Raw genomic sequence first — 8,658 nt, 5'->3', positions numbered from 1 at the left:
TGTGCGCGTGATCTCCTTGAATGTGTGCCCTGCTGCCCTGTCCACCAGTGTGTGCTCTGTTAGACCCATTTCACAGAGGGGGAAACTGAGGCAGGGAGAGAGCCGGCACCGCCGAAGGTCACACAGCCCCTGGGCTTAAACCACTGGGCTTCTCTGCCCACCTTGTGCCAGCCCTGGGGGGGGGGGGGGGCAGCGGTGACTGAGACCAACCCCGGTGCCCACCCTCAGGAGGCCGCCATGACCAGGGGCCCATGCGGTGACTCCTGTCACCCTTCCTCACCCAGGCACAGCGTGCCACCCGGCTCCCGGCCGTGGGCAGGTGGAGACAAGGAGGTGCTCCTCTCGCGGCCCACCACCCTCGCCGAGGATCCGACCTCCTTCCCCTTCCAGGTCACGCTGTGTGACCTTGGGCAAGACCCTGTCTCTCTCTGGGCTGCCTTTTCCTGCTCCCTCGGTCCCCTCTGCAGGCACCCGGAACCGCGTGGCGTATTTGGCTGGAACCTCAAAACCATCCGGAGCCGAGACCGGTTTGGCTCTGTGGATAGAGCGTCGGCTTGGGGACTGAAGAGTCCCGGGTTCGATTCCGGTCAAGGGCATGTACCTTGGTTGTGGGCACATCCCCCGTAGGGGGTGTGCAAGAGGCAGCTGGTCGATGACTCTCTCATCGATGTTTCTAACTCTCTCTCCCTTCCTCTCTGTACAAAATCAATAAAATATATTTTAAAAAAGCCATCCGGAGAGGCTGGCCAGTGACCCCCATTTCTCCGACGCAGACACGGAGGCTCAGAAAAAGGGGAAGCGGCCCGCAGGGGCCAGGAAGAGCCGGGAGGGCACAGCAGAGGAAGTGGGTGTCCACAGGGCATAGGTGCTTCCTGCCCAGAGCAGACCGGGGCCAGCCAGGGGGGCAGGGCGTGGGGGTGCAGAGAGAGAAGGACAGTAACCCTTTCCTAGCCATGCGCCTCCCTCTGCAGCCTCCCCCGCCCCCTCCTGCAGCCTCCGAACAAAGCTGCCTTTATCCCGCCTGAAGCTGCATTCCTCAGTGACACATGAGGACAAAGGCAGGGGCCACCGGCTGCGGCAGGAAAGCCCGGCCGCCCCAAACCAGTTTGCAGCCTTCCCACGCCCCACCCCCACCCCCCGGGGCCTCGGGGGCCCTCCAGCCCAGCCCCAGGTAGCTCTGGGAGGGCGCTGTCTGCCCTCCCGGCCTCGCAGCCCCCTTTGGAGCAGGACTGTTTGTATCCTGCAGCTGGGACCCGGGTCCCTTCCCACGCGGGGCCTCAGACCAGTCGCCACCTCCCCGGCCTCTGTTTCCTCGTCTGTAAAATGGGGACACGTGTCTGGGCGGACTCAGTGAGATAATGCACGCCGGAAAGGCAGTGATGGCGGTCAGGGGTGTTACTGCTCCTGGTTTTCCGTTTCCAGTCATTTCTGAGCTGCAGGCAACACTCGGAGCTTGGCACCTGCTGTCCCCTCTGCCCAGAACGCTGCCGCCCCTCGATCCCTCCCTCGATCCCTCCCCTGCTGAGCTCCTGCAGAGGTTTCCTCAAACAGCCCCTCCTCCAGGCAGCCTGCCCTGATTTAGGGGTCCCTGTGGGCTCCCTGTGGGCTCCCTGTGGGCTCCCATGTGCCCCGTGAACCCGAATCACAGCTCCCAACACCCAGGATGATCAGCACCTACTACACTGCCGTCACCCGCCCGGACTCAGGGATGTGAAAGGGCAAAACCTCAGCTGATGGATTCACCTGGGCCCGTGCTTATGGGATGGGTGTGTGTGTGGATGGATGGGCGGATGGATGGAAGGATGGGCGGATGGAGTGGCAGGTGAGCTGGTGGGGCTCTGTTTCCTGGACCAGCTAGACCCAGAAAGGAGGAGAGGAAGCAAAGTGGCAGAGGAAGCGTGGTGTCTCTGAAGCCAGAGCTGGCCCCCGAATGCCGCCCCATCCCCACTTTGGCCTCACCAGTCAGCCTGGCTCCGTGCTGAGGAGGAGCCACCAGCTGGCAGCCAGAGCCCTCCGGCAAGACCCACACTATGTGGCGAAAGGAACAGGTTCTGAGCACCTACTGTGTGCCAGGCTGGTGCCAGCCTTTCTCTCTCCTCCAGGATCTTGGGGAACTGCCCCCCCCCCCCCCCCACACACACACACGCCTGAAGCTACCCTTCAGGCTGGCTCTATCAGCTCCATTTAGCAGATGAGGAAGTTGAGGTGCAGGGGGAGGCGGGGCTCAGAGGCAAGCCCAGCTGCTGAAGTGCAGGCACCTGGTGCGTTAACCACAGGCTGCCCGTGGGTTCATTCCTGTAGACCAGCGTTTCCCAGACTTTTGACCTACGTGTACCCCTTCTATAACATTCATAACGCTGAGTGCCCCTTGTACTCCTGAGAAAGTAGAATTGGGCGCAGCTAAGCACGCTGCAGTGCATATCCCCACCAAACTCCGGTGCAAGGCGTACCCCCACCAAACGCTTCCCGTACCCCTGGGGGTCCGCGTACCACACTTTGGGAAACACTGCAGACAGGCCAGGGGGACCCAGGCCCTGGACCGACCAGCCCGGGCTCCTGGGAGGTCAAAGGAAGATAGGGGAGACGGGGAGGGGGAGAGGGAGAGCCTGCCCAGTAGCCACTCAGTTTAAAGGCAGATGAAAGTTGCGGAGACTGGTTTGGCTCAGTGGATAGAGCGTCGGCCTGCGGACTGAGAGGTCCCTGGTTCGATTCCGGTCGGGGGCATGTACCTTGGTTGCAGGCACATCCCCAGTGGGGGGTGTGCAAGAGGCAGATGATCGATGATTCTCTCTCATGTTTCTAGCTCTCTGTCTCTCTGTCCCTCTCTCCTCTCTCTTCCTCTCTGTAAAAAAATCTAGGATTCAGCCAGCCCCAGCCTTGGAATTGAGAGCTCCCTTCTGCTGTCCCCCACCCCAAGGGCCCCAGGACCCTCTCCAGCGGGCTCCAGCTTGGCTGGGCAGCCCAGAGGAGGCCCGTGGCCACTCCGCTGGATAGCAAGGCGGCGTCTCAAAACAAACAAACGACTTCCGGGGCAGAGGGCAGAGAAGTGGTTCCAGCAGAGGGTGTTTGGGCAGCACGTCGGCCATTCAGCCCGGCGCGCTGGGCTGTGAGGAGAATGGCAGAGGATCAATCACGGGCCGTGTGTGTTTGCAGAAGGACGTGTGTGGCTGTGACAGCAGCGGGAGGGAGCCTCCGGGGGGAGGCCCCCTGGGGACACGTGTCCACCACCTGGGCTCCCGAACCCGCCGAGCCCCGGGAGGAGGGGAGGGAGGGAGGGAGGGAGGGAGGGAGGGGTGCACGTACGGAGCCTGGGGCTCCAGCCCACCCCCGCCCCCACTCCACAGCCTCATTGCCAGAGTCGGGGCCCCAGAGTCTAGAGTTTCTCGGAGGGTCTCCCAGATACTTGTGGGGAGCAGCCAGGCTTGGGAACCCCTGTGCTACCAACCGATGGGCCCCAAGTCAGGTTCTGAGAGTAGAATGGGACGGGGGAGGAGCTCGGAGCTTTGCAATCGGACCTGGCTCTGTGTGTGTTTCTGTATTATTCTGATGGAGCCAGCTGCAAACTCAATCCACCAGGCTTCTTTCTTCTCTCTCTCTCTCTCTCTCTCTCTCTCTCTCTCTCTCTCTCTGAATCTGCCTCTAACATAAAGTAGATGCTCTATAAATAGTGTAACGTGAATGAATGAAATATGTCTCCATTTTGCTCTGTTACTTTTTCCCTCTGTTCATCTATTTTCAGTCTATTCTTACCTCTCTCCCTCTCCCTCAAGCACAGCCTCTGGCACCAAGTGAGTGCTCGATAAATATTTGTTGAGTGGATAAAAGTCTTGCTGTGTGTGGGTCTTTCTCTGCTTTCTCTCTCGCCCTTTGTCTGTCCGTCCTCATTCTCTCTCCCCGCATTCCTGCCCTCTGTGCCTCTGGCTCCCCGGTCCACCTTCAGTGGCTGGAACCACCTTCTCCCCAGCCGGGCCCCGGGGAAATGTGTAGCCAGCGAGGGCTGTTACTCTGACTAAAACACTGTTGATGTTTCTTTTGAAACGATCCCGTTTTCTTTGATTACAAAACCCACGTTTTTAACCGGTTAAGAGCTACCGAACGCACATACCGGTTAAAAATGCGGTAAGAGGGGAGATTACAGAATGGAGGGACCCCCCACACACCCCCAGCGTTGAGGGGTCCCTGCCCTGAGCCACGCCCTGTGTTCCGGTCCCACAGGCCTCTGCGTCACCATGTGTGACCTCTCCGTGCAGTGTCTGCTTCGTCTGGAGTCTGAGGGAGGAGCAGGGGTCAGTCCCAGCGCTGGGCTCATGGCAAGATGACAGCATCCCGGGGCGTTCTCGAGGCTGTCTTCACTCCGGGGTGAGATTTTCCCACGCTCACCTGTCCTTCCTATAAGACACGATCCCATTGGCTCTCCGGCAATTAGGGAAGGAAGAAAAGACCCGGCGTTTTTCATCTCTGCCGAGGTATAACCTCCGTGCACAAACCTGCACACGGCGGCCGCATACTGCTCAGGGGAGATTCAACAAGTGGACACACCAGTATAACCAGCCCCCGACGTACCCCCATGCCCATTCCTAGTCACCAAGGCAACCTGCCCTGACTTACCTCACCACAGACGATGTTCACCTGCTTCTGTACTTTTTGCACACGTGGAATCATATGCAAACTGGTCGGCAAATTGGCTCGCGAGCCACATGCATTGCCGATCTGTCGACTAATGAGTTTGCCAACCACTGGGACAGGGGCTTCATCACAAGGAACAGCAACAGCCTGTGATTATTGGAATTGAGAGTCTAGGTCAGCGGTCGGCAAACTCATTAGTCAACAGAGCAGCAAGACGAGGCTTGGGAGCCACAGTTTGCCGACCATTGGCCTATGCCCTCTGCTGTGTAGAGCCTCTTTTGTTCAGTATGATATCCATTCATCATGAAATATATATATGGGAAAAAGAGGAGATTTGGACACAGAGTCCCGCTCAGGAAGGAGCACCTTCAGACCATGTGTCTACCAGCCGAGGACCAGCCGAGGATTGCCAGCAACCACCGGAAGCTGGAAGACACCAAGAAGGACTCTTCGGACGGAGCACAGCCCTGCGGACACCCCGACTTAGGACTTGGGGCTTTAAGCGCGCCCCCACCCCGTGCGGCCCTTCATCACAGCGGCTCTGGGAAACCAACACCCCCTCCGCCCACCTCCTTTGGCTCTGCCTTCCCGTCCAGCGCGGGAGCCGGGAGCCCAGGACCAGCTCCCGGCTGCCTCTCGCACTTGACCTTTGCGCGCTGCTTGGTCCCCGGGGTCGCACGCGCAGGCACGTTGTTGACTTGGAAGATTTATCCCAAAGCACACACGGGGGCGGCCCTGCTTGGTCGTGATTTACGCGAAGATTACCCTCCGCTGGAGGGGCCCGCCGACGCGCCCGCCTCCTCCCTCGTATATCAAAAAGGAAACGCCCCCATAAACGCAGCAGGGAGGAGAACCTGCGGCCGCCACAGCCGTAAAGTTACACCAGGACGACCGACCGCCGTGCCGGAGTCAGATGGGCCATCTGCCGCGCTCCGCCTTCCAGATTCGATTGCGTTCAGTCGCATTCAGCTGGTAGATGGAGAAACCGGACACACGCCCGCCTCCGCCCGTCTTCTCTCCGCAGCCACAGGGGGGAGAGCACTTCGGAGCCTGGAGGGGATCGGCAAATCTAAGAAGGGCCTTAGAGAACCGTCAGAACCCGGCAGAGCCCTGTGTGTGCTGTAGGATAATCGCCTCCCTCTTCCAACGCACCTCCCCCCAGTACCCACGTTCCCCGGGCCTCCCCCGCCTCCTTTCTCTGCCTACCTCAGGGCCTTGGCTCATGCTGCTCCTCCTGCCAGGGATGGGTGCCCCTCCTTCCGATTCTGGCACACACAGCCAGGCGCCAGGCCTCAGCACAGGTGTTCCCAGCATTCCCTCCTCTAGGATCTCAGAGTCTCCTGCGTTCGATTGCATTCAATTGCATTCAGCTGGCCGATGGAGAAAGAGAAAGACTAGAGCAGTGTTTCCCAAACTTCTCTCATGATGAGAATCACCTGGTGGAGTTGTTAAAACACAGATTCCTGAATCCCAACTAAGAAGTGCTAAACTAGAATTTTTGAGAACATATAGGTAAAATTGCATACCTAACTTAGTGCTCTGTATATAACATCTGTCTAAGAGCACTAGTTAAGTATACAATTTTACCTATATGTTCCCAAAAATTCTAGTTCAGCACTTCTTAGTTGGGATTCAGGAATCTGTGTTTTAACAACTCCACCAGGTGATTCTCATCATGAGAGAAGGTTAGGAAACACTGGGCTAGAGGATTAGGGAGCAGGGAGGTTATGGGCCAGGCCGATGTGTGGCTTAGGACACTCCTGCCAACTTCCCGTTCGCCCGAAGTCAGCCCCGTGGCTGCACTGCGTGTGAAGGAGGCTGGACATGGGATCTCTCTGTGGTCAGCTGGTCAGACTCTGCCACAAGAATGAATGAATGAATGAATGAATGAATGAGTGGCATGAGCTTTCACAGACCTTCCAGTCCAAGATCCCTTATGAGATTCCAAGTCCTGATGCCGACCACCGCCCGCCCTGTCTCATCCACGCCGCCGGAATGACGAAGGGGAGGATCCAGGCTGAAATGGGCAGCTTACGGGACAGACAGAGCTTTCGGGGCCGCCTGACCCCGGGTCAAAGCACCACCCCCAGAGATCCTTCCTTCCCTGAGGTGCCTGCGTGGAGCAGCCCTCCCTCCTGCAGAGCGACGGGCAATTGAATCCGTTTGCTCTCCTGACCTCACGCTGGGCTCCCCTGGGACACAGGCCCCGCACCCTGTGGGGCTTAGCTCCACAGAAAGCATCGGTTGAGCGCCTTTTCCTGTGCCTCCCGCTTTCTCTTGGGGTTAGTGCGGGGGGGGGGGGGGGGGTTTGCTGGGAGCAGGGGATGTCCGGCACACGGTAAGCATGAAATAAACTGCTCGCAGGACTGTCTTCTCCCCTCACGGTGCCCCCACGCAATCCTGCAGCCGCCTCACATCTCACGCACGTCCCTGCGCCTCGCGGGGCCCCGGGAACATGGCAGCGAGCAGAGAGATGGAGCCTGAGCAGGCGATTGGAGCGTGAGGAGCAGCACCAGCCTTACCCGCAGGGAGCGTCCAGTCTGGGGGTGGGGGGCCCATCCTACCCACAAATGGCACCAACAGGAAAAACAAACAAACAAAAACAAAAAACTGCCAGTAGTATTTGCTACGTAGAAGGTGCTGGAGCCGCTAGAGAGAGCCAGGGCTTGGCCCGGCCTGTGGAGGGGGACAGGTCAGGAGACACCCTCTGACCCTCTTCTCTGCTACGTCTCCTACCCCCCTGCCCCCCACTCTGCCCCGGGGCGGGGATGTTCGCCTGGACAGAGCCTCCTTCCTGGCTGGCGCCCCGAGCAGCCTATTGTAGCCCCCAGAGTCTGTTCCTCCCACCCCCATACCCCACCCACACCCCCACCCACACCCCCAGTGCCGTGCTGAAGCCCTGGAATGGGAGACCCGCTCAACGGGGGGGACTCAACCCCAGGAGACGCCCAATGGCTGGAGGGGACAGGATGGAGCCAAAGCCAGGCTGGCCTGAGTGCTTCCTGTCTCTGGACCCCAAGATGGAGTCGCCCAGACCCACCCGAGGAAATGGCCCCCATCTGTTTCTCGCTGTGCACCCCAACACCCGAGTCTCTTCCTCCCGCAGGTCTGCACAGCCCAGGTGGGGGCCCTGGGTCCCCCCCTAAAGGTCCCCGCACCCAATCCTTCAGGCCTCCCTCTCTCCCTTTGCCGGTCTCTGACGGCCTCCTGCACCACGGGGTGCGTGCGTGCCTGTGGCCTTGGCCTGGGTTTTGCTGCGGTGTCAGCAGAGAGAAGGAGGGAGGTGCAGGCACACAGAGGGGCCGGTCCCAGGGCCCCCACACAGGGCGGGTCCCCCAGACCCAGTATTTTCAAGGCCGAGAAGGAAACCCCGCAGAGCAGGCCCCGCGCGGCCGACCTCTCACCTCCCTCCGCGGCGGGCTGGCTGGAAAGCCGGTTCAGCTGTGGGAGGAGAGAGCGAGGCGGACACGGGTAACGTTCTGGGGGAAGAGCATCAGCCGCTTCGCCCGAAGACAGTGCACCCAGGGGCTCGCTGACGGAGTTCAGCTGTCTGGAACCAGATCCTCGCCTCTCCCTCAGGCAGGAGCGTATAGCTCCGGTGTCACGCATGTGGATTTCCTGCCATGCATGCACATCAGAAACTCAAGAAATGGAAGGGTTGGAAAGGCGGTGCCTCCAGCACAGGGCCTCCCCCCGGTCTGTACTGAGGCTGCCCCCGGCCCAGGGACCCCGAAGGTCTGTGCGGAGTGGGAGTGGGACCAGGGCCGGGCCCCCAGCCCCCAGAAAAGCATCTCCAGGGATCAGACCACCAGATCCGGGGGCCCTGAGTATCCTCCACCCGCCACCACCCCTCCCCCTCGCCCTTCAAAACAGGTCTGCCTGCCTCCCCGCAGTCTGCATGCAGCCTGGGGAGCAGGTGTTAGGGGTACCTGCCCCTCCGTGAGCCCCCAGAGAACTGGGGGGAGCGGGGGGGGAGGAGGGGCCGGGCACACAGGCGGGGTGGCAGGAACCTGTGTGTCCGCTGTAGGAGCC

The 8,658-nt window shown here is 60.2% G+C and overlaps 1 long non-coding RNA gene across 1 annotated transcript; it reads right to left on the bottom strand.

Annotated features, from left to right (window-relative positions):
- Positions 1–4,132: 4,132 nt before the first annotated feature.
- LOC311613834 lies at positions 4,133–8,158 on the bottom strand. The gene is made up of 4 exons (XR_014793544.1): positions 8,031–8,158; positions 5,833–5,996; positions 4,609–4,773; positions 4,133–4,389 (listed from the first exon to the last, which is right to left on the bottom strand). It is a non-coding gene; the product is annotated as an uncharacterized lncRNA (long non-coding RNA).
- Positions 8,159–8,658: the final 500 nt, after the last annotated feature.

Source organism: Pipistrellus hanaki, assembly GCF_964339955.1.
Source record: "Pipistrellus hanaki genome assembly, chromosome: 19".
Classification (NCBI taxonomy): domain Eukaryota; kingdom Metazoa; phylum Chordata; class Mammalia; order Chiroptera; family Vespertilionidae; genus Pipistrellus; species Pipistrellus hanaki.
This window is presented reverse-complemented; position numbering and strand designations above follow the sequence as displayed.